This window comes from Trachypithecus francoisi, unplaced genomic scaffold, assembly GCF_009764315.1.
Source record: "Trachypithecus francoisi isolate TF-2019V2 unplaced genomic scaffold, Tfra_2.0 Lachesis_group10, whole genome shotgun sequence".
Taxonomy (NCBI): domain Eukaryota; kingdom Metazoa; phylum Chordata; class Mammalia; order Primates; family Cercopithecidae; genus Trachypithecus; species Trachypithecus francoisi.
Window position 1 is genome coordinate 121,134,704 of NW_022681455.1, and position 26,492 is coordinate 121,161,195.

Consider the following 26,492-nt stretch of genomic DNA (forward strand, 5'->3'; position numbering starts at 1 on the left):
TTCAGAAGTTGACCACATGATTCCAGAAAAAGCACAGAACCCTACACAGCCAATGGGAGCAGTTAGTGGAGCCATGTATCACATTCACCTTACTTAGCAAAGATCACTAGGTGGCCTTTGAAAGGTAACACAAAAATGCTGTAGAATCTTTCTAGAAGTGAGTTTATCAGATTGCCAGTTGAGAAGTACAAAATATTGCTAGCTGTTTCTTTCATTTTTGAGAAAAACAAATGACAGCTGGATTTTAAATACCTGTTATATTTTTACTCTCCCAAAACAACTCAAAAAGTAATTTTCTTGTGCAGAGAGATACTTGCAATGAGGCTAACATGAAAGAATGGCCACGTCCCAATTATCCATCCATTCCTTCATTCTGGAGGCTCAGAGGGTGGTGAAGGAATGGGGTGACTAAGGATATAGTCCATATATTATACCCTCTCACACAGGTTGGAAAATTCTGATCCATGCATTCCTTGGTTTATTCCATGAGGTCTTTATTTTGAAAAATATTGTCTTAAATTTACTTTTGTGGAAAACCCCTAGCATATCTTAAAACTGAGTAAATTGTAGATCTCTAGCATTTTGACTGCCTAGTTCCAAATATACTTGATACATTTTTTTTCAAACGTTGCTCACCCCACCTATGCTGTTAATTCCCATTCTCCTAGTTTATTTTTAGACATCGTCTAAATGTTAATCTCCTTCAATGTTAATCAAAATGCAATATGGAATACATCAGTCAGCTATTGCCAAAACATGTCTACATAACAAACCAACCGAGCACTCAGTGGCTTAAAACAGCAATCGTATATTCTTTTTTTTTTTTTTTTTTTTTTTGAGACAGAGTCTCACTCTGTTGCCCAGGCTGGAATGCAGTGACAGAATCTCAGCTCACGGCAACCTCCGCCTTCCAGGTTCGAGCTATTCTCCTGCCTCAGCCTCCCAAGTAGCTGGGATTACAGGTGCCTGCCACCATGCCCAGCTAATTTTTGTATTTTTAGTAGACACAAGGTTTTAACCATGTTGGCCAAGCTGGTCTCGAACTTCTAACTTCAGGCGATCCACCCACTTCGGCCTCCCAAAGTGCTGGGATTACAGGCATAAGTCACCACAGCAGGCCTATTCTTATTTTCATAGATACACAAATCAGCGTCAACTCATCTGAGCTGGGCTACACTCCAGGATGTGGGAGCTGGGCTGCAGAGGTAGTCCAAGTCTAATCCACAGGTTTTTTATTCCAGGGAGTGGCTGGGTTCCACAGCCTCGTTCTCAGGCTCAGGGATGAAGGCCTAGCAACTGCCCTTGGAATGTTCTTTTCCTGCTGGGTCACTGGGTCACGAAAGGGCATGCCCAAGTGTGCAAGCATTTTCCAAAGCTCTGCTCACAGCACTTATGCCAGCAACCCTTCAGCCAAAGCAAATCACATTGCCAAACCCAAATTCAGGCGCCAGAAAGTAAATTTCAGCCATCATGAGGCCTTGGTAAGGATATGAATATAAACACTAGTGCAGAGTACTGAACAATCAAGACCAATCACCTAAGCTAAGACATTAAGGTAGAATAGTAGATGGCACTGTGCATAAAATTAAAAAAAAAAAAAAACTGACTCTTGAGCAATACTAGAATACAATTAACACAATAACTCAAAAGCATGCTTTCTATTTGGGGGCAGGAAACGGGGTATATATGGACCAACCCAAACAGTGGCATTTGAATATATGGTTTCTCCTACTTGAGTGAGGTCAGGTTGAATCCTGGAGTTAATTTTAAGGTCTTCGTCATGAGAAAAGTTCAAAGGGAAAGAGCAATCTTAGGTAAATAAATTTCCAAATTCCACTTAGATAGAAAAAGAGGTCTAAACTAGAAGGTTCTCTGGAGTTCCTTCCAACTCTGTCTCCACATGGTTCCCAGCGTGTATCAGACGTAGAGGAAGACATCAGGCTGCCCCTAGATGGTAACAGTCACAACATGCTGATGGTTGCACTTTCCCATAGCTGGTGCCCTCAGCAGCCAGCATGACCTTGTGCAAAGAGCCAGGGCTTTGGAGACAGGCAAGAGGAGGTCATAGTTCAGCTGGACCACCAGGTGAGTCCTTTGCTTCTCTGAGTCTCAATTGTACCATCTCTGAAATGAGTCAGACAGAGCAGGCAATGTTTATGACCCATCTGGTTCTGCAAGCTTATGATGTTATGCCAACCTGGATGCATGGAGGAGTCAGCAATGCTCAGGTATGAGAGGTGGTCTAGGTAAGAAGTGCAGTTACCGAGAGGCAGAGAAAACTCTATTGATGGGCACAAGCAAAAATTGAGTTAACAGTGACATATGGCTGAGTTGCAGGTCACTACAGACCTCCAAGCGATTTCCTTATCAACCATCCAGAGGCCTAAGTTTTTTTCCAGATTACATCTTTGGGGTTAAGACATGGCCTCTGGAGTGAGACCTAGGAGAGCTTCCAACTCCAAACCCCACTCTTTGTCGAGTCTCACAGTACCCCAAAGGCCTGGTTTTCTACAGTTCTCTCTCCCCACAAATGAGACCACAAGGGCTGTTTCTCTTGCAGCCCAGGAGATAGGAAAAAAATAATAATACAAGCAATAAAGGAATTTTTATACAGAAATGTATTTTGGGGCTACGATGTAAAGTCCCTTTAGCAGGAGCCACAATTTTCTTAAATAATCGTTCCCATAATTGGCTACTTGTGGGAACAACTAATTGCGCATGTAATCATTTGCCTGTACAACTCAGCATCAACCGGTAATTAAAGGCAGAGCCGTCCTTGCTAAATTTGGCTCCAGAAATAATAGTAATATTTGCAAGAGTTCAATGTCTTCCTGCCAAGGAACTCTAAGTCCCATTCAAATGGGTATTATTATTTTTCAAAACATCTTGGAAAAGGGAGACCTGCAACCTTGCCCCAAAGCAAACAGTCAGAGAAGAACTCTGCTGAATAATTCCCCTGCTTGTGTTTATTCTACCAGCTATCTTGAGCATATATCGAGCATCTTCCATGTGCTGGGTCTAATCCTTCCGTAAGCTAGTGTCTCCTTCATCTTCTGAGCCCTTCTTTGCATACCCTTTCAAAGGAGGTAGGGGGATAGAAAAATATCACCCCCAAGTCTGCAAAAGACCCACTTTGGTTAATTTCTCCCAGGCCATAGATATATCCCAACTAAGCAGTGACTCCTACCTTTCCCAACCGCTGCCTGCCACACAGCCACCGTGTTGAAGTAGTATTTGTCATTTTGCATCTGGAGGGTTGCCGCAGCCTCTCAGCGGACTCCCCTGGTTCCATACTTGTGCCTTTCTGGTCCAATCCTTTACCCGAAGAAAGCATGCATTGGTCTTAAGTGAAAAAGCAGATCATGTATCCTCTGTTTGGTGGAGGGTTGAATTATGCCCCCCAAAAATATATGTCCATATCCTAACCCTCCACTGCCTATGAATGGGATCTTATTTGAAAATAAGGGTCTCTGCAGATATAATTAAGGATCTCAGTATAAAACTATTCTGGATTTAGGATGGGCCCTCAATCCAATGATTGGTGTTCTTCGAAGAAAAAGAAGAGGGAGACTGTACACAGACAGAGGAGAAGCCATGTGAAGACAGAGGCAGAGACAGGAGGGATCCCTGCAAACTCTACCAGCTCCCCCATCTCCACGCTCCTCTTTCCCATCACCCTCCAACCTCCAAATCTCCCTCCCCTTCCCCAAAGAAGCTTGCTGTGGCTCCCAGCTAAGGCTATGGGATTTTATCTTAGAGAGATATGAAGTTCTTGAAGGGTTGTAAATTGAGGAAAGGAGACGTAGTTGGATTTATGCAATGAAACTAATATAATGGACTTTAGGGTACTAGACGGCTGAACCTCTGGCCTCTGCACCCAGCCTGTCCCTCTCACTCTGCTCGCTAAGCTACTGGAACCTTCCATCTACCCCTTTAATGAGCTGCATGCCCCTTCTACCACAGGGCCTTTGCATGTTCCAGTTTTCCCCACTCCACCACCATCCAAATCAGTCTTCCTTTGCTTTTTGCCCAGATAGATGGGGCAAACGAGAATACCAGGAACCTGATTAGGAGGCTATTACAGCTCCAGAACCTCAAATTTTAAGTACTTAGCTCATAGTCTTACAATAAACACTGTCTACGTAGTGCTATATTGAATTTAGATTTTACCAAACTCCTCAATGTTTTTAGAGCAGGGACTGACAAATATTTTTAGGAAAAGGGTCAGAGAGTATTTATTTGAGCCTCTGTTAATCACATAGTCTCTCTGGGTGCTTATTTGACTCTGCCTGTGAAATATGAAATGATGATGGACAACACAGAACCAAATGGGTGTGACTGTGTTCCAGTAAAACTTCATTTACAGAAACAGGCAATGGGCCACATTTGGCAAGCAGATCCAAGTTTACGAACTCCTGTTTTAGACGAAAATACTTGAAACATTTACTGGTGGTCAACTTCGGTTTTGCTTTTTCTCTAATTCAGTCTAGCTACCCAATTAGTACATTGGCAAGCAGTTTCAGGAGGGTATGAATATACATTGGCAGCTCTAATCTGAGTTGAGATCTCTAACAAGAAAGTTTCAAAAGCAAACACTTGCAAGAAGAAGGTTTTCTCTCCCATTAAAAGTTAATATTTTACATGATTTCCCCTAAAACAAATAGATCATCTTTGGAGCCAGCTAATCCTTAACAAATGAGAATCTTTACACCAAACTCAACTGAGCATCTCTATTCCCACAGCTATGCCCCCTCACCCTGGCCCTCTTTAAAGATCCATTGATTACTGCCAAGTCTCCATTGGTGGGATTAATTAATTTATGAACTTGTCATTATATTTTATTGATTAAAATGTCCCTTCTTAAAGATTTAATTATACCCAAAGATAAAAGATCTGCTAATTATTGTCCTTTATCTAATTGAAGTTTTGTATTACAAATAAAGTTCAAAGGTTTAAGACAGTTGCCCTTTGAAACAGCTGGGCAAAGATGAGAATTTAATTAGAGATGAGACACTATTCTGTCCGATCTATTCCAATGAGAGAAAGAGAGCAAGCTAGACAAGATGGCTGGTCAGAAAAGGAAAACCTAGAAAATCTGTTAACCTTGTTGATCACTTAGTAGTTTTTAGCAAATGGCTCCAGTTACACGCATTGTCAAAACGGTTTGGGTTGCTGGCACAGTTACACATTGTGTGGAGAGCAGGAATTCTGCCAAGCAAAGACATACTAAGTATTTAAATTTTCTTAAAAGTCCTGATGTGTGAAAAAGTCTCCAAAGAAGACTTTTTTATTTTTTTTTGTAATTTCATTTCTAAGATATTCTGTAGAGGAAATCAAAGTCATTCAGTAAACAAACCATTGAGAAACAGAGAAGCCTTTTGAAAAATACAAACACCCTGAAGTCAGACCCTGAAGTCAGAAGGGTCTGGGTTCAAGTCTGCATGGAGGATTGGTGGACGACCCTCCTTCCCCTGGAATTGTGTCCCCTGGCAAAGAATCTTCCGTGGATGAGGGTCTCAGCCTCTTATTCTGCCCATAAAGGAGTGAGCTTGGAATGTGGGGGCTCATTGGTCCATGCTTGGTGATTAAGGTAAAGCCTCTCTATTTAGGTAAAGCCAATCTACTTAATGGAAATAAGCTCATAATGGAATAAGATGATCTATGTATTCAAGGGGTCATGACATAAAATATTAACTTTTATCAGAAAGATGAATAATAATTCCTATCCTTTCGTCTGCACAGCTGACCCCTCTCTTTCCTACTCCCCATATCCCACCCCTTACCCAAATCAATGTGGGGCAGTCAACTGCTCTTCAATCTCTAACTTTCTTTTGTACCTTGGTTGTCCTTTCATAAAATCTTAACTCATGAGAAGGAAAGAAGCCCCGCTTCTTCATCAACAAGCCCCACTGGCCATAAATCCATGACCATATTTTCCAACCAGCTTTAAAATACTAAAGGCAACATTTTAGTCTTTATCTGTTTGACTCCTATATCTATCTGTCAATTAATTTTGAATTTGTGATAATAGGAAAATATCCTTATTTATTGGCCTGCTAAACTCCCAAATCTTAACAACCGTGTGACTTTGGATATTTTGCCTCATCTCTCTGAGTTCCAAGTTTCCCCAGCAGTTCAAGTGGTAATGGTAAAATAACTTCCTTCATGGGGTTGTTGGAAGATTTAAAGTGCATTTAAGGTACTTTGTATGGTAGCTGGCACCTAGTAAGAGCTCGATACACAGTAAATACAATAGTGCCTTCCATGAGCTAGAGAGGAAAAAAAAAAAAAACAAGGTACAGTCTCTCCCCTCAAGAAGTTCAGTGTGTAATTTCCACTTTCAGAATGTTCTTATACTGATAACTCCATCAAAATCTGTCCTTAAGTGGGAAGCAGGAAGCAAGTGATAATGAACATCAAAACACCTTATGTTTCACATTTGCTTCTTTTTAAGCAGAATTCGTCTGCACAGAAATGTTCCTCCACCTATGTCTCCTAAGGCCAAAATGGAATCGAGGCTCTAGGAAGGGAAGACCCCTGTATACACAATGGGGAACCCGCTGGGCATCACGTCACTAAAGTAGGTCTTTGGGGAACTACAGAGGGGATGAAGAAGATGAAGAGAAGATCTTAAGACCATTCAAAATGGGTAAAAATGGAGGGAAGAGAGCTGGGTTGGGGGAAGGACATGAACTGCTATCCTCTGAAAAACAAGGGAATTAGGGTTAATAAGAGTAGACTGAGATAGAGGCCATGACTCAGGCAGCACCTTTATGTGCCATGGGGCTGTCACATGGCAGGGGTCAAATATATGCTGTGTTGTGATAACATACAGCCATTATTGTGATCATGGCTGAGTTTTACTGAGCTCTGTCACATGCTCCACATGCTTTATCTTGTTTAATATTCCCAGCAACAGTCTGAGGCACATTCTTTTATCATACCTATTTTACAGATGTGGAAAACTGAGAGACTGAAAGGTTAGGACTTTTGTCCAGTACTGCAGACTCAGTCTATCAGACTCCAGATCTCAAGTTCTAAAGCAGATTCTGGATCATTGCATAGAAAAATATTTTACGATGGTGTATTAGTCTGTTCTCATGCTGCTAATAAAGACATACCCAAGACTGGGTAATTTACAAAGGGAAGAAGCTTAATTGAGTCAGTTCAGCATGGCTGGGGAGGCCTCACAACCATGGCGGAAAGCGAAGGAAGGGCAAAGTCACGTCTTACATGGCAGCAGGCAAGACAGCATGTGCAGAGGAACTACCCTTAATAAAACCATCAGATCTTGTGAGACTCACTCACTATCACAAGAACAGCAGCATGGGGTTGACCACTCCCACGATTCAATTACCTCCCACCTGGTCCCTCCCGTGACACATGGGGATTATGGGAGCTGCAATTCAAGAGGAAATTTTGGTGGGGACACAGTCAAACCATATCAGATGGGTATTTCACAAGCTCTTCAGTGGCTTTCAGACACAGAAGATTCCTAGCCACTGTCACATACAGGCTGGACCACCCAAAGGTGAGGTCGTTATAAATGACACAAAATGAAACTAGATCAAAATTTTGCAAAACTTCAACCACGTTTCCTTCCCACTCCAAGAGTCTATGTCTCTGGAAGCCTTCCTCATTTCCTCCCCAGTAGACCTCTGAGGCTCACCATTAGAGGTACAGCTCAGGGAATATAATCCCCAAATGTCCTGCTGTCCTGAGCAAAAGAAAATATTAGAGCATCACGTCAATTGTTTGACAATGAAGATTGAATACACTAATACAGTGAATACTATTCAGCTATCAAAAATAATGTGCAGATACATAAAAAGGTGTCTTCAACATCAAGAAGAAAAAGTTTGATACAAAATGAAATGTAGTATATTTTTATATTATACATACATTATATATATATATATTTACACACATGCCCAATGAGAGGAGATAAAAGAGGGAAGGAAGAAAGAAGGAGGGAGAGAAAGAACCTATATCAAGTTACAATAGTGATTTATCTATATATACTACAAATTTGAGGGGGATTTTGTTTGTATTTTATTTATTTTTATCATGAAAGTGTCTGGTTTTCTATCATTACCATGTATTTATGTACGAAGAAGAAAAAAATATATAGTTCAAACTAGGCAATTTCTTATTCAAGAACACAAAACAAGTTAGATTTGGAGTCCATTTTCCATCGTTTGATCACTTAGCAGCCACATTTTACACCTGCTTCAGGATTGACTTACTCTTCCCACCTTACGACCAAGCTGTGGACACATTTGCTTCCATGGTAATCAGTGTCCAGGACCCCATCGGGCTGCCAACCTGAGAATCGCCAGCTCCTGTCCCTTTCCTTGGGCTGCCAGAGTCAGCCCCATGCTGGCCTCTTAGAGGTTTACCTGTCGCCTCCCTAAGGCTTTCTGTCCCCAGCATCTCAGTTGGGAACCCCCATCCACCAGGGCAGGTGCTCCAATCCCCACTCTCCAAAAATGGACTGGTCTGGGCTCAGAGACCCTCTCTGCAGGTCCAGTCTTCCTGATGTCAGATCCTTTCCCTAAACTCCTTCAGTCTCCATGTCTGAGTCTCCTGAGAAGTCTGCAAAACCCGACAATCTTTCTGTCGCATCCAACCCAAATCTTTTGCTGTTATGATCCCTGCTGCTAGCCTAAAGCCCTTGCCTTCTCTATGTTTTTGTTATTGACTTGTTTTTGGTTTTCATTTCCTTGTCAATTTTGGTTTTGTACTAACTCTGAGCACACTTCTACCCCACCTAGAAGAGGTGGGGAGCCTTCCTTCATTTACCTACAATGGGATGTCTGAAAGGAAAAAATATAATTAAATGATGGATCGAGAGAAGCCAATGGCTCCGTGCAACATTGAGGATTAAGGACAACATTGTGGGAAGAGAAAGAGACAAAGCGCCCTCCCAAGGCAGCACAGAGCTGGCCATGCAGGCTGACTCCGTGAGTTAGCACCAGTTACCTGGGTTGGTGCTCAGAGTGGGAATGTGGTTCATGCTGTTTTGGCATTGTATGTTCCTTCCCTCCCTGTGCTGCTCTCCTGGGACACCAGGCCCGGGGGTGTCTCTCAAAAGGTTCTGATCAGAGAGGATCCCAGAACCCAATTACGAAAGACTGTGGATGCACAGGAGGAGGCCAGCCTGTGGCTTTGTTCACAAAGCACTACTTCCTTCACACCACATGGCGAGACCTCAGATGCATCCCCACACTTCCCAGGCAGAAGTCCTTTTGAGCAGAACAGGACCTTTCCCTCACCCCTTGTCAATAGCTAAAGACAACCTGGGAGAGCAGTGGCTGGAGAGCTCTTTGTCCTGCCCTATAGGATGTGCTTCTAGAAGCTTCTTGACCTCAAACAGAGATCAGTGCCCATATGATCTCTATCAGCAGCCTACAAATTCCAAAAGCATAACAGACATGCCCTGGGCAATGTCACATCTCAAAACTGTCAAGTGTTGAATCTATTTTCTTAACCCACTAAGAAAACAACTTGATATTTGTTACGAGCTTAAGAAACAACCTTATTAATGACATCAAGCTATTGAGCAGTATTAACTGACTGTCAATTTACATTATGTAACAGAACGTGAAGCTCAATTTCCATGTGTCACATTTATAATGATTAAATTATCAACAGATGTAAAGTCATTCTGAGCCATAACAAGGTCCTATAAGGTGCTAATTAACTTCGCGCCTTTCTAAAAAAAGAAATTCTGCCACGTTTTGATAGGAAATGTTGCCACTTGGGTATACTTATTGGTCCTCAGTAGCACACTTAGGACATATTTTGAAGAGCTTCCTTTTTACCTTGTTGCTAGTTCCTGGAGGAATAAAAATATCATAAACATACCAGTTCTCCCATTTGAGTCTAAAATCCATACTGCAGCAACCCTATTGGTTCTAAAATAGAAGAAATCACCTTCTGTCAATAATACAGTGATTACTAACATTGGCGAGAGGGTCAAAAGTTGCAGCTCAGGCTGGGTGCAGTGGCTCACACCTGTAGTCCCAGCACTCTGTGAGGCCAAGGCAAGAGGATTGCTTGAGCCCAGGAGTTCAAGGCCAGCCTGGGCAACATAGTGAGACCCCCATCTCTATAAAAAAATAAATAAAATTAGCCAGGTGTGATAGTGCTTGCCTGTGGTCCCAGCAACTCAGGAGGCTGAGACAGGAGGATTGTTTGAGTCAGGAATGTCAAGGCTTCAGTGAGCTGTGATCATGCCACTGCACCCCAGCCTGGGCAACAGAGCAAGACCCCATTTAAAAGAATAATTGCAGCTCAAGGGAACCCAGCAAGTATGTCTATAAGTCTCCAGAAATGTTCAGCTCCCTGTAACCTTTGCTGGGGGCAGAGGGGTGCAAACCACATCCCTCATCCGCAAGCTCGGAAATACTGCATGGTCCCTCCATAGACTTTACTTCTTTTCTTTTCATGATTTAGAATTTTCCAGATTCTTCTAATCTGCAGATGGGGTGAAGATCAAGACCATACATTGTTCAAGGCTCTTGGGTCATTATTTTATCAATCCACAGAGTCTCAGTAATGAACCTCAACTCCTACATACTTTTTTGCCTTTTTCCTCCATTCAAAATGGTTCACATATTACAAAATTCTTTTCAACCTTTAGTTGTGATAGTTGCATTGTAGGTATATATTTATAGGATGCCTTTATCATTTAGAAATGTACATATTAAAATAGTCATAGATGAAATGATGAGATATTTCAGCTTTGTCCCAAAATAATTTAATGGTGAGGAAGAAGTAGAAGACCTACATGAAATAAGATTGCTTATAAATCGGCCATTGTTGAGGCTGGGTGCTGGGTACGTAAGACTTCATTATATTATCTCTATTTTGTATGTTTGAATTTTTCCATAATGAAAAGCTATAATAAATTTCTCAAAACAAAAAAAAAAATGGATCAGATTAGGAATTGGTTTGTGATACTTTGGATAAAGACTAAGAAAATACATTTCAATTGTTTTTATTTTCTTTTTTGTAGTTAAGGCTGTTCCAAAGTGCATCTTAGAAAAGAATATATGACCCAGCTTCAGACAGTGTTAACTCACTTCAACAAAATAATACAAGATTTTATCTCAGGCCGCAACTGACCTGAGAGATTCTAAAATATCTATATGATATCTACAGCTTGTGGACATCATGTGTACAGAAAAACTGGTAATAAGAAAGCCATGAGAGGTACTGAATTGAACACAGAGGACACCCTGGTGTGGAAAAAAGTAGTTTCATCTGCAGAAGGAAGCACAATTTCAAACAATGTGGGGAATAGGTGGACTCAGGGTAATAACTTGGCACTGGGTCATTGTATCAGTTCGTTTTCACACTGCTATAAAGAATTACCTAAGACTGGGTAATTTACAAAGAAAATGGGTTTAATTGACTTACAGTTCCACATGGCTGAGGGGACCTCAGGAAACTTACAATCATGGCAGAAGGCATAGGAAGAACAAGGCACATCTTACATGGTGGCAGGAGAGAGAGAGAGAGAGAGAGGGAGAGAATGGGGAACTGCCACACACTTTAAACCATCAGATCTCGTGAGAACTCACTCACTCTCATGAGAAGAGCATGGGGTAAACCACCCCCATGTGTCCAATTACCTCTCACCAGGTCCCTCCCCAAACATGTGGGGATTACAATTCAACTGAGATTTGGGTGGGGACATAGAGCCAAACCATATCAATCATCTTGTATTTCAGCTTGCAAAGACGAGAGCATAGGAAAACCACAACATTATGATGAGGTGGGTGGGTGCTGTGAAAAATGATTATTCAGAATGGAGCCATTTTGGTCACACCCAACTAAAATAGAGTCTGGGAGCCACAGGGAAAGACACTCAGGTCACAAACACCTACTCCAGGAATTATCTCACCAGCCCAATCCAAAACCACAAGAGCCAGCTACAACTTTATGATTGTAAGTTTTACCTAGTAACTGCTACCACTCACCAGTCAGAACCGGCCAGCTCCTGTAAGCCACCAATGAATTTCCTTTCAAAATAATTTACATAACCTTCTTCCTTTCCTCCAGTACAACCCTGGCCTTTCCCTTTGTTCTTCAGACACATCTAGGGGCTGTCCTGGTTTATGTATCTCAAATTGCAATTCTACTTCTCATATATTATTCCAAAATAAATCCTTTGCTTGGAGATCCATCTCTATTTTTTATGTTGACAGTACTAACGTTCTAATCTTGTAGATGAAGAGAACGAGATTCAGAGAGGTAAAAGACTATCCCAAACCCATGAAGTTAGTATGAAACTGAGCAGGTATTCAAATTCAAGTTGGGTTTGCTCCAAAGCTCAAAGCCTTTCTACACCATGATTCCCAGAGCTTCCAGTTCTAAGGATGAAAGAGGATATGATCAGTCTTTCCAGGCATCTCGAAATACAGGGACAGAAATCACTTTTCATGAATCACCTTAAAATGAGCACAACTCTTAGCATACATAGAAATAGGGGTAGGTGTGGTGAATTATATATCTAAAAACTGTTCTTATATTCAAATATGACTGGAAGTATTTAGCAGGCAAAAACAGTTGGCCTCCTTTTGGACTAAGATTTGAGGAGGAAAAAAGGACCTTTCTAGTAGATGAGGTTGTAACATACAGCACTTAGTGAAATAAATTCCTTCAATGTTAATTGCCGACACATCTTAAAGAAAGAGCAAGAACTGGAAAGTCACAGCAGACCTGCATGGTCTCTTGGGTCAAGATCATTTCTTATTGTAAAATTAGATGCCTGAGATACTCTGCCCCCCAAGTGAAATGGGTATCTGCAATGGAAAGACATTTCTAGAAGTCACTTAGTGAGCAAAGACAGAAAAAAAAAACACAGTTTTCCCTAGAAAACCAAGGAATTTAGTATTCCTAGGGGAAATGGACCAGTAGATAACATGTGAAGTGCTTTGTACCATATCCCCCTTTTGGAAAGAAACAAAAGTATATTAAAGGCTCTGAGAAGTCCTGCATTATGGAGACCTACTGAATGTAAAATTTCCCACAAACATATTTGTATTTCATCACAAAGCCATTTTTGCATATTAGTTATTAACATCTCAAGAAACTACAACGCCTGGAGACACCTTTCATAAAGGGCTGAAGTATATTGATGGGATTCCTAGGGAGTTACATGCAGAATCTGATCTCAGTCAAAAGACAAGACATGGGGATTAAACTCCCCAAGCTCCACACACTGCATCCAAGTACACCTGGAACCCAACTTAAGTTGTAATTCAAGTTAATTTCATAAAGAGCCAACAGGTAGTACTGAGGGTGTTGGGTAAACTTAAGCATGTATTCAGAAGAGAATACAATCTGGGGCTTGATTCCATTGCAGTATTCAGAAGCAACTATTTGGAGAAAGTGGAAGTGGAAATGAGCATTAAAGGATGGGTAAATCCACTCAGTAGGAGAGAAGAGGAAAAAAGGATTCTCTTGAAGGAAGGAGAATTATGTATTCAAATTGCTTATGGCTTTAGTCATCACTGATCAACCAGGTAAATGAGTCATTTTAATTTCAGGTGCATTAAATTTAGTATCAGTATTGGTTAAAAACTCGATTAGTATTTGGGGGTTTTTTTGTTTGTTTTGTTTTGCTTTTGCTTTTGTAAAATGGCAGGGATCCGCTGAAAATAGTTCCATTATTCATAAGCAATTAGACAGAAAAACTTATTTATCAGCCATTCTGAACAAATAAAAGCATACAGTAAACATGATTGATTTCCTAACTTCTGTGAGTGTCCCCCCATAGATTACACTGAAATTCTTGTTAAAGGTAGTATTTCTGTTGCTGCTCCTGTGACTACCACACTTAGAACTTCATAGAAGCAGAAAGCAACTGAATCTATATAATGAGCTAGTGTTTCCCAATTCATTATTGCTTCACAGATTTCACTCAAAAAGACACAGGCTTGTGGGTACTGTTTACAAATGAATGATGGCCACTCTATAGTTGTACAGTCATCCCTCAGTATCCATAGAGGATTGGTTCCAGGACCCTGCCATGGACATCAGAATCCACAGATGCTCAAGTCCCTGATATAAAATAGCATGATATTATGCAGCCATATAAAAGGATGAGTTCATGTCCTTTACAGAGAGATGGATGGAGCTAGAAACCATCATTCTCAACAAACTAACACAAGAACAGAAAACCAAACACTGCATGTTCTCACTCACAAGTGGGAGTTGAATAATGAGAACACATTGACACAGGGAGGGGAACATCACACACCGGGGCCTGTCAGGGGGTGGGGGGCTAGGGGAGGGAGAGCATTAGGAGAAATACCAATGTAGATGATGGGTTGATGGGTGCAGCAAACCACCATGGCACGTGTATACCTATGTAACAAACCTGCACGTTCTGCACATGTACCCCAGAATTTAAAGTATAATTTAAAAAGCATAGATTTGCATATAACCTGTGCACATCCTCCTGTATACTTTAAACCATCTCTAGATTACTTATACCCAATGCAGTGTCAATGCTGTGTAAATAGTTGCTATACTGTATTGTTTGGGGACAATGACAAGGACAAAAATTCCACAAGTATTCAGTACTTACACAACCATCCTTTTCCCCCCAATATTTTGATCTTCAGTTGTTTGAATCCACAGATATAGAACCCACAGCTATAGAGAGTCAAGAGTATTTTTCTAAGTGAGAAGCCCGAGCCCATGGAAATGCCCATTGTATAGTTATTTTATATAAATATTTTCTTTAGAGTATTTCTCCCTAAGCTGTTTATATGTTCCTTCTGCCCAAAAAGTCTTACTCACCTCAGTTCCATCCCTGTTTCACCTGAGAATTTCCTATTCATCCTTCAAGATGCAGCTGAAGTGCTATCTACTCCAGAAATCTTTCTGTACTTGCAGACAATGGAAATCTACCTCAAAATACCTTAAGCGGAAAAAGGAGGAAACGGATAGGGAGAGGAGGGCATGAATTGCCATTCACTGGATCATGTAACAAGAAGTACCAGGAGTAATGTCCAGCAGCAGACATGCTTGGATCCAGAAACTTGAATGCTATTATTGGGATGTTGTCTTTCCCTCCTTCTCCTAGGTCTGCTTTCCTCTGTTCTTTGGTTTCATTCTTAGGCAGATTCAAGGCAGTGTTCTCACTGTAACAGAAGAGCAACACTAGTCTGTTACACTATTACACCACTACACTATTAAAATCCATCCTAAAATCTAAGAGTATATTTTTTTATTTTGACATAAATCTTTGCAACAAAACTTTAATGACCTTAGATTGATGTGGTGGAGTGTCTCTCCATCTTTTCTAGTATATGTTCCATTCATAGGCAGACTTTCTCCAAATAATAAGAAAGATGGCCACTGGCCACCCCAAATTTACACTCCATCCCATTAGCAACCCTGGCTAAATGAGTCTCTGCCAATGGCTATGTCATAAAATTCCCAAGGACACACTTACTGGTGTGGGTCACAAGCTTACTGTTGTTCCCAGGATTTTCTGAGTCAGCCCCATTCAGAACATGCAGGATTTATTCTTCACAAGAAAGAGGTTCATTATCGGCAGAGAGAAGAAAGGGGTGCTGGAGAGACAGAAACAACAGTTGTCCTTGAACCCTTCCCAGAACCTCCTCGTCTGGATGAAGATCCTCTTTCCCCAGCTCTCACATAATCCTGGAAAAAAGTCTATTGGTGCAATTAAGCCTCTCTTGGTGCATTATTGTCACCTGTGTACATTCAGCATTTGACAGTTGCACAGTAAATATTCATGGATAAGGGCATGAAGAAATGAGAATACAATTTCATGAAGCTCCAAGCAGAGGTATCAGTGACCACAGTCAATCAGAGTGGCTGTCATGGTAGAAAAGGAATGTGGGTTTGAAAAAGATGGAGAGAGGGTGATGTTTGCTGGACGTGTGAGTGTGAGAGTGAGGGAGAAGCCTCCCACTGATGGGAACATTGTCTTCTACATATAAATAGCAACTTGGCAGCCATTTGCCTTAGCTTTTCCAAGTCACATTTTAAATACACTTTCCTATTGCCCCATACCTGAACTTGTCCATATCAGGCCACAGATACAAATTTGAAGTTTAGGAAATACCAATCCCAGAGCTCTAAACCCCTCAGCTTCATCAACAGAAAATGGACTCTTACATTACTCTCTGCAACCTTCTTGGGGTTCTCTTGTCAGTTCCTTGGATGGAGTGGGTAAGACCTTCAATTTCCTTCAATAGAATTGTCCATTTTACATGTGAGGACGCTGACTCAGGAAGTTAAATTTGGCCATAGCAACACAGCTGCTTTCTTTCTGAAGCCTGTTCTTGGTTGTCACCGTAAGTCACCATAATCCCTACAATCAAAGATTATTCACAGAAAAAAGTGTGGTGGGGCTGTGCAGAAATGTGACAAGGAAACACACATTTGACTGATGCATGTTGAGTTCTATAGATGTAGAAAGGCCCTGGATTCCATGATTTCTGGATTTTACTTATCTGTTTATTTTAAATGTATATAGAATAATAAAATTTAACTGGAAAGTAAATTTCAAGATGGCGAGGGGATCACTTTTGCCTATTTTTTTTGACACAAACCTCTAGAGACTAGAACAGTACCTGGCACACAGTAGGCCCTCAAAAAAAATAAAACCTATTGATTAAATATTTGTTGAATACTATTCTAAGAACTTTACAGTATTTAATGTGTTTAGTACTCACAACTATCTTATAAGGTAAATCTCAGTATCCTAATTTTATAGAGGAAGAAACTGAGACAGAGAATTTAAGTAATCTGGCTGAGGTCACGTGGATTCTAAGTCATGGAGGTGAGATTCAAAATCAAGCAGTCTGGTTCCAGAGCTTGCCCTCATAACCAGGTAGGAACCATACAGGACAGTTGTACTAGTTACCAGTTGCTGTGTAACAAAGCGCCCCAGCAGGTCCCAGCTTAAACTATCATTTTATTTTGCTCAGTTTTGTTGGCTAGGAATTCAAAAATAGCATAGCCAGGCAGTTTGTCTCTAATCCTCTGGACTTAGGTAGGGCAACCGGGATGTCTCCATCTACTCTATCTCCATCTACTTCCAAGATGATTTCTTCCCAGGCACATCTGATGCCTTGCTGGGAATGACTGGAAAGCTGGTCATAGCCAAACCCCTCTCTCTCCACATACTCTTGAGCTTGTCAATGTGAAGGCTTAAGGTTCCTGGAACAAGTATTTTGAAAGACAGGAAGTAGAGGTTACCTAAGCCTGGGCCTGGAAACTGGCACAGTGTCACCTCTACCTTATTTTGTTGGTCAAAGAAGCCATGGGGCCTGTCAGTTGAACCCCACCTCTCAATGGGAAATATGCCAAAGAATCTGCAGCCATTTTTAATCCACCAAAATGGAAGTCCAACCCAGTTGGGAGATAGTGCCTACCTACTTCACATAATTTTATGGATACCTCCTAGTTCACAATCACAGTTCTAGAAGAATGCTCTTCCACAATGAAGTATCAATGGCATTTCCATGTTAGGAGACCCTTTCGTCATGACGACAAGACTTCACTATTACAGAACTTAAGCATTTCCTTATCTTCACACAAATCTTTGCAACCAAACTTTAATTACTTTGACTGGGGGGAGGGAGTCTCTTCAGTCATTTTAATGTGTGTTTTATGTTTCCAGATGCTCAATCCTAGTTTTAGGAGGAAATGTCTCTCATTATCATAAAATTTACATGCTCATACATTTCATTGAAAGACTTATTCTTTCTAGGTGATAATAAACAATTCAGTAATTTGGAGGAAAAACATCACAGAAATAATTGTGAAATGGTGGTACAGAAATCTCCAGGAGAGGAGAAAGAGGTAGGGTAGTTAAGTAAAAAGAGCAAAAAGAGCAAGACAGTTCTGCTCCCAAAATTCATCCCATATCTTGAAAAGCTTGCTCCGTCTCTGGGAACCTAAGTTTCACCACATGTAAACTGAAAGGCTTTTACAGATAGGACCCTCAACTGTGGCTCAAACCTCTCCTCTTGCTTCTAGTCCTAATTCCACCAATAACTGTAGGCCTAAACAAAAGTTACTGTAAACCTAAACAAAGGTACTCATCTTGAATCTGATAACAATGGTGGTGATTCTGCAAAGAGAGCTAGTGTTCACCAAACAGTCTATGTACAGTCCCACATTTTTCAAACAGTCCTGCAGTTAGGATAGGGTCATGTAATCAGTTCTGACCAGTAGACTCTGAGCAGAAGGAATGGTGTCACCTCCAGGCCAAAGCAGATGAGAAACGAGGTCTACTTAAATTTAAAATCTAATTTTTTTTTTTTTTTTTTTTTTTTATTGAGACATCGAGTCTCACTCTGTTACCCAGGCTGGAGTGCAATGTTGCAATTTCAGCTCACTGCAACCTCTGCCTCCCAGGTTCAAGTGATTCTCCTGCCTCAGCCTCCCAAGTAGCTGGGATTACAGGCATCTGCCACCATGCCCGGCTAATTTTTGTCCTTTTTTTTTAGTAGAGATGGGGTTTCACCATGTTGGTCAGGCTAGTCTCAAACTCTTGACCTCAGGTGATCCACCCGCCTCAGCCTCCCAAAGTGCTGGGATTACAGGCATGAGCCACTGCACCCAGCCTAAAGCCAAAATTTTTAACCTATTCACAATATGGTTTCCTTCATTTCCCTTTCTATACAATTAGGAGTGTGTTCCAATTAATCTATAAGGCCCATCAAGATCTAAATTTTTTTTACTATTATAGCTTTTGTGAACACAATAGTGGAATTCAGAAATTGGCGTTCAATGCTCCACAGATCTACATTGACAATAAGAATAAGAGTAACTTTATTTGTATTGATTAAAAAGAAATTACATCGTCTTCTGGTTGTGTCCATGTTCATCGTGTTTGGAATTTTTCTTTGTAATTTGATTTTTTTTTTTGATTCTTATTAAGTAATCTCAGGTTCCACAGATTCCAAGAATATGAGTTTGAATTGAAGGACTCAGGTGGAAACAATTCAGATTTGTGTCAGCTTTGATCAAAGCTCACTCTTCTTTACAGACATAGATTCAAGCCTGAAATTCATCTGAATGATGTGGCAGTGTCCCAAGTCTTGGTCACTACTGAAGTACCCAGGTTTGTTTTCCTAGTATTTGTTGTTTGTTAACATTCAACTTCTTTTAATTTTAGTAAGTACATGTGTCACTCTCTTGAAAAATTCTGAGTTTTGACCATTCAATCTCAAAAAAAAAAAAAAAACTCCAGTGAGGCTTGGAACTCCTAAACACCAGGATGGAAATGAGAACAGGAAGGAGGAAAATGGGGTTAACTGAGTTCTGCCTGTGGAGGAATCAGCTTCCCTCGCTGCATGTTCAGAATGTCCTAAAAGCAGGTGTTTGCCTGCAATAAAGACAACCGCAAGAAAAAAAAAAAAAAAAGAGCAACATAGAGTCTTCTTACACAGAAATTGAATAAATGGAGAAAGTCGGGGTAGCTAGGGTGAGTGTAAATGTGGACATCCCTGAGGAAAGCACTCTGCATTCTGGCAGTAGGGGACCCAAAGCAAAATGTCCAGATTCCAGCCCATTGTACCTACAGAGAAACTCATTTGTCAACCATCCCTAAGCTTCCTATTGCCTTGTTCTTATATATGAATGAGTGACAATCAACAGGCATTTGAGAAATGGCTGCAGCTTGCCCAAGAAAGATCAAGATAAGCAAAAACTGTGCTAACAGAGAAAACCAGAGATAGTACCCCCCAAAAAGGAGGAAAAAAATAAACACTATTTTAAAGACGTTAGGAAAGTATTTATATCCATAAAATAAGAATGGGATGTTACATCAAAGGAATTAACCCAAGACCATCAAAAGACAAAGTAGAAGAAATCCCTCAGAAGTCAGAACAAAATGAGGGAAAATCTACTAGGGAAGCATCTATGCGTATAAACAAAGAGGGAAAGATCCAGACGAATAACATACCAGACACTGCTGCCTCTGGGAAGGGGGATTAAATGGACTAAGTGTAATTCATTTTTTACATTATATATTTCTGTATTATTTTTAATAATTTTATAATTATAAATTTTCTGTATAATTTTCTATTATACAATTTTCTGTATCATATATTTCTGTATTATTTATTCATGTGTGATTAAACTATCGTTCCTGCTTTCATCTTACTCTCATCAAATAATTTTTAAGAGACTGTCCTCATATGGACCTCCAACAAAGTATAGAATATGGTGACCCTCTGAGAAGGTATTCCTATTCCTGTTTTGAGAAGGTACTCCTATTCCTGTTTCTCAGCTGATTTTTTGATTCCACTAGACTGAATGAAGGCTTCAGACTAGAGTTTTGCAAAAAGAAGTTTTGCCCATGCACTTACTGTGAATATATGAAATATATATTTGGTCTCCGCCCCTGGTTCCTGGCACAGAGCTACTAAAGCCCTGTAATTTCCTGAGCACTCAGGGTGCTAGGAGAATCTTTTCTTTGATATTTGGTCTTTGATCTGGTTTCTAACACAGACCTCCTAAATCCCTTGGAAATTCCTGGGTGGTAGGAGAGTCTTTTGTTCTAATGAGGTGACTACTGGTGTCTAGGTGGAGGCTGGTCACCAGAAAGACCAACCTATGATTAGAGACTCAGAGCTTCCAGTCCCATCCTCCATCCTCCTGGAGGAGGAGACAGGCTGGAGATTGAGTTAATAAGTAATCATGCCTAGGTGATGAAACTTCCTCAAAAATCTCGGAGCTACAAGCTTCAGAGATCCTAGACTGCTGAACATGTTGCAGTGATAGGAGGGTGGCATGCCAGGCAGGGCATGAAAGCTCTGCACCCCTTGCCACATACCTTCCCCTGTGGCATCTCTTTTGTCCTACTGTTCATCCAGATGCTTTGTCATACATCAGTAAATGTAAGCAAAGCACTTTACTGAGTTCTGTGAGTCACTCTAACAAATGATCAAACCTGACAAGAGAATCCAGGGAACCCCAAACTGACAGCCAGTTGGTCAGAAGATGAAGAGGCCCCTGAAGTGGGGGACAGTTTTGTGGGGGCTCAGCCCTTAACCTGTGGTATCTGACTCAAACTCCAGGTAGAGAGTGCCCAAATTAAATTGAATTGTAGGACATCCTGTTGATGTCTGCTGGAGAACTGATGTATGGCAAAAAAAAAAAAACACACACACACACACTACACATCTAGAGTCAGAACTTTTCTGTGTTGAGAGCGAAAGTAGAGTAGGAAAAAGCCATTAATTTGTCTTTTTCATACCTTCCACTTACTAAACCAGAATTTCTCAAAATGAGGCCCCGGAGATTTTTTTTAACAAGCCCCTCTCTCAGGTGATGCTGCACATACCAAAGTGATGAGAACCATTGCTTCAGATTCTACTTTTACCTGGAACTGATAAAAATGGAGCCACCAAGACACTGCCCTCCCAGGAAGCCAGCAGCTTCCCTTGCAAACATTTTCTGGGACTACCACGCAGCTCTTCAGATTTCCAGATCAAATTAATAGTTGCTTGACTGTCTCCAAATCTAGATTTGTGTTGGACTATTCTAGTTTGAGAAGCTATAACAAGAAATACTAGGTGGCTTAGACAACAGAAATTCATTTTTCACAAAATTATTTATTTATTTAAGAATTTATTTCAGAACAGAAATTTAGTTCCGAAGACTGGCAATTGCAGGATCAACGTCCACCCAGTTGGGTTCCTGGTGTAGGCCCTCTTCCTGGCTTGCAGATGGATGCTTTGCTGTATCCTCTCATGGCAGACAGCTAGCTCTAGTCTCTTTCTCTTCGTAGAAAGATGCTAATCCCATTATGGGGACTCTGCCTCATGACTTCATCCAAACCCAATCACCTCCCAAAGGCCCTTCCTCCTAATACCATCCCACTGGGAGGTAGGGTTCCAACATCCCATTGGGAGGTAGGGTTCCAATATTCCACTGGGAGGTAGGGTTCCAATATTCCACTGGGAGGTAGGGTTCCAATATTCCACCGGGAGGTAGGGTTGCAACAACCCATTGGGAGGTAGGGTTCCAATATTCCACTGGGAGGTGGGGTTCCAACATATGAATTTGGAGGGAACAAAATCATTCAGTGCATTACATGGATCTTGAAATCCAGAGGTATTGGGGTAGTGGGGGATGTTAAACGTGCAACAAGTTTGGATTTTTCCAGACAAAGATCACAGCAAAAGCATAATTACAATGTTTGGGGATGGCTTAGCCTTGAGGTAGCCCAAGGTCCGAGCCTCTGGCTAGATGGCTAAACCATAAACCTCCTGTTTCAAGATCAGCATCATCACCTGATGTTCTAACAGAGACAAAACACGCTTCCAAAGCCAACCTATCCTGGAATACACGCTCTTTAGATGCTGAGCTTTTGTTTACTCCTGAATAAATTCAATAAAGTGCTGTAACCGTTATAATAAATGTAGATGTCACTAATTGCAACACTAGATTTTAAGAGCAACGCTAGTGTCTCAAGTGGCCTTTAAAACTGAGTAAAATCACAGCCAATTCAAATTTAATTAAAACTATCAGTTTAATTTAGTTTGCTTTTACAATAAAAACTATACTAACCCATTAACTGCCTTCCGAATCTCCCATTACCGGGAGCAACCAGCAGCTTGTAGGCCTCCACTTTGGTGAATAGTAGGATACATTCATTTACCTTGTTATGCAGTGAAGTTTCAGTTGTTCCAGATCAAGTAAATGGCCAGTTTTTGTCTTTGAAAATGAAACTTTTTCAGGTAATTAGCCATGTAGATAGAATAGGCTTTAGTCCAATTTCTTGTGCTTTTGAAAATTCATCCCAAAGGGGCCTTCTGAGGGCTTGATCATGGTATCCATTCTCGAGTTGAACTCACAGTTGCCAAGAAGAGATCTTTGAAAACTGAATAAAAGAACACTGGGAATCTGAGCAGTGATGATATAACCTTAGTCCTGCTTGTGTAGAGCTGGTGTCTTGGAAAAACCTTTTCCATGTCCAGAGGCTCAGTTTCCCCATGTGTCACATTGAGGATATTGGAGCAGATCTATACTTCTACAAAGTCTATTTTCATGACAGCTGTCACATCCAGGTATTACCTGACAACACTTCTAATTCATATGTACTGAGTACAATCAGTTTCCAAGGCACCATCTGCTTCAGCCTCATCCTAGACAATAATATTTATGAACTCATGCAGTTTAATATACCCATTATATATTTTTACTAATAAGATTTAAGTAAATATAAAACAACTAGAACTATTTAAAATGCTTAGCTAACAGCATCTTCCATACTCCCAGGGGTCTATATGCCACATTTGGAGACTATTAGCCTCCCTGACCTCAGAGATCCCTTTCTGCTCCAGGGATCTGCAAGTCTATGAAAAAGAATTGTATCACTTTACTCAGGTGAGCCAATGTATACACACAAAAAACGAACTGCCTGCAGGGCGTATTTGCTTCACAGGCAAGAAGGTAGTGTCCGTTGAGAGAGAAGCACTGATAGAAATAAAATTCAGTGGGTTGTATATTTTATTTGAGAAGAAAAGAAAGGCATCCAGTAACTTGGCAAATTTATGACAAACTGGACAATCCAGCTACATGTTGAGGAAAGAAAGATAAACATGTAGAAAAGAAGAACTGAAGCAAGAAGAGAAAACAGACAGACCTGTGAAAAGGTTTGCAATCTTTTAATCACTCATGAGAGAAAAATTTGGAACACAGAAGGAACCTGCCTATGTCTGTTTCAGCCTGGGTGGTATCCCTGTGTTCATCGGCTGCACTCTACAATGGGGCATCCTGGCTTCAGGCTACCCCTTTTGATGATAAAACTGTAACGAGAAAAATCGTAAGCTAAGGGAATAAACTGAAACTAGAGAAGAACCCACATGTGATCTGGGTGGGTCCACCTCACAGGGTGACCTGGAAAGGATGTGAAAGGAGATTAAAGGATGCTAAGGATGAGGTCATTGTATTAGTCCATTTTCACGCTACTGATAAAGACGTACCTGGAGACTGGGCAATTTACAAAAGAAAGAAGTTTAATGGACTTACAGTTCCATGTGGCTGGGGAGGCCTCACAATCATGGAGGAAGGTGAAAGGCACATCTCACATGGAGGCACATAACAGAAGAGTGAAAGGGGTTTCCCTTTGTAAAAACATCAGGTCTCATGAGACTTATTCACTACCACAAAAACAGTATGGGGGAAACTGCCACCACGATTCAATTATCTGCCACCAGTCTCTCCCACAACAATGGGAATTATGGGAGATATTCAAGATGAGATTTGGGTGAGAACACAGCCAAATCAGTCATTAAGGGAATAATTTGAGATTTATATAAAAGGCTGGGTTTTAGAGAGAATCGGGCCATAGCTTCTCTGGAGGACATTGAGTGTTGTGATATTCAGGTAGTGTTGTGATATTCAGTTGTGAGATTCATTTTGAGTCACCTGCTCTCCTCACTGGCACGGCTGCATGCATGGAAGCCCGGACTAGGAAAGATCACCATAGCCTGTGTAAATTGATGCAGACCAAAAGATGCTCTTCCTGTTTTAACATCAACCAGGAGGTGGCAGAGCCAGGAAAGCATCAGCAGTAACCCATATAATGTGAAAGAATGAATATGTAAACAGACAATGACCAAACCATATATGACAATAGAACTCTGATCCACAACCTCTGCAGCATCCCAGGAAGCCAAACCCCAACCTCTGCAGCAATCAACCCAAAACAAAAGCTTGGTCAGTAACACAAAGCTTCCTTAAGTTTTGGCTCTACTTCCAAATTAGAACAAACCAAAGAAAGCTAAATATGTTCCCCAAATCAATCATATAGTATGCCTTGCTTCTAGTTAGCCGCCTCCAGCTTCCCTATGCCACAGCCTCCAATCAGGCTACAACCAAAGCTTTCACTTTTTTTTTTTTTTTTTTTTTTACTCTAAAGCTTTCCCACTTCCCTGCCTGCCTTTGAATCTCTGCCAAATGTAAGTGATAGCAGCTGACTCCTTACTATAGCAAGCTCTGAATATATGGCCTCTGTTTGTCTTCATTCAGGCAGGCTTTATTTCCACAAACAAGACGGCCCCTTATCCTGCTCCTATCTGAAATTGTCTAAAGTTTTGACCAGGGCTCACATGCACTGCAAAGTCTGGTGGCTTAAGTGTGAGATAGAGAGAGAGACTGCATGCCTTCAGGCTGTGCCCATATGGTCCACACATAATTTTCATGTTGCCCCTTCACTCAAGACCAACAACACAACACACACACTTGTGCATGTGCACATGTACCACTGGGATTGGCTTGAATCATTTATGTACAACACTGAATTATTTATTTTCTCATTTCAAGTGTGTTAAATGCCTCCACCAAAGTTTACCCTGGTATATGCTAACCCTGAATTGGGACATTTGCTTCAACTTATGTCACACCTAGGACAGAAATCAAGTGGAGGCAGATCCTCACCAAAAAGATTTAATGAAGACACCACGGCTTATGGTGGTATCTATAGCCAGAAGACTATGCTTATGATGGACTCAACACAAATCATTTTCTGATGGTTTTGAGACTTTTTTCCAGGGGTCAGCAAACTATGACCTATGGATTTGGCCCACAACCTATTTTGTAAATAAAGTTTTATTGGCACACAGAAACACTCATTCATTTACATTTTGTCTATGGTTGCTTTTACTCTGCAAAGGCAGAGTTGACAGGCTGCAATGAAGATAGTACGGCCTGCAAAGACTAAACTATTTGCTACCTAGTTTTCTACAGAAAAAGTTTGCTGAGCCTGCTTAGCTTCTCCATGAACTCTAATGAATGGATGCCCCAAGTTATCCTGTCATTTGATTAATATCCTGACACATTCCTTAGGTGCCAGCCAGGCTGAGCATCCAAGTAGAAATAAGATAGCATTCTTACCTTAAAAAAGCTCTCAGGCCATCAGGAAAGAGAAAGAAAAACATCATCCACACAGGGTGATACAAGCAAAGAACAAAGAAGTAAGATTGTAGGCAAGGCTTCAGGGAGGAAGTCAGTGAGCAAATTATGTAGACCTTGTTCTTCCCCGACCTGGATCCATCCTCAACATTTTCTGCTCTGTTCTGTGCCCTGGACGCCCCAGAACACTACATCTCCCATGTTCCCTTGTGTATTAGTCCATTCTTAATGCTGCTATAAAGAATTGCCCAAGACTGGGTAATTTATAAAGAAAAAAGGTTTAATTGACTCACAGTTCCACAGGGCTGGGGAGATCTCAGGAAACGTACAACCATGGTGGCAGGGAAAGCAAACACGTGCTTCTTCACATAGCAGAAGGAAGGAAAATAATGAGTGTCCAGTGAAGGGGGAAGCCCCTTATAAAACCATCGAATCTCGTGAGAACTAACTCACTATCACAGGAACAGGATGGGAGAACCCCCACCCCCATGATTCAATTATCTCCACCTGGTCCCTCCCATGACCTAAATCTCAAGATGAGATTTAGGTGGAGACACAGCCAA

General features: G+C 41.0%; 1 long non-coding RNA gene across 2 annotated transcripts in view; it reads right to left on the bottom strand.

The window, feature by feature from the left end:
- The window catches only part of LOC117088097, a 338,602-nt gene that overhangs the window by 273,816 nt on the left and 38,294 nt on the right, over nt 1–26,492 (bottom strand). The window contains exon 3 of one of the 2 annotated variants that reach the window (XR_004439001.1): nt 14,593–15,161. The exons of the other annotated variant lie outside the window; for it this stretch is intronic. This is a non-coding gene — a long non-coding RNA (uncharacterized LOC117088097). Of the gene's footprint in view, nt 1–14,592; nt 15,162–26,492 lie in introns of those variants that run through there. 2 annotated transcript variants of the gene reach the window in all.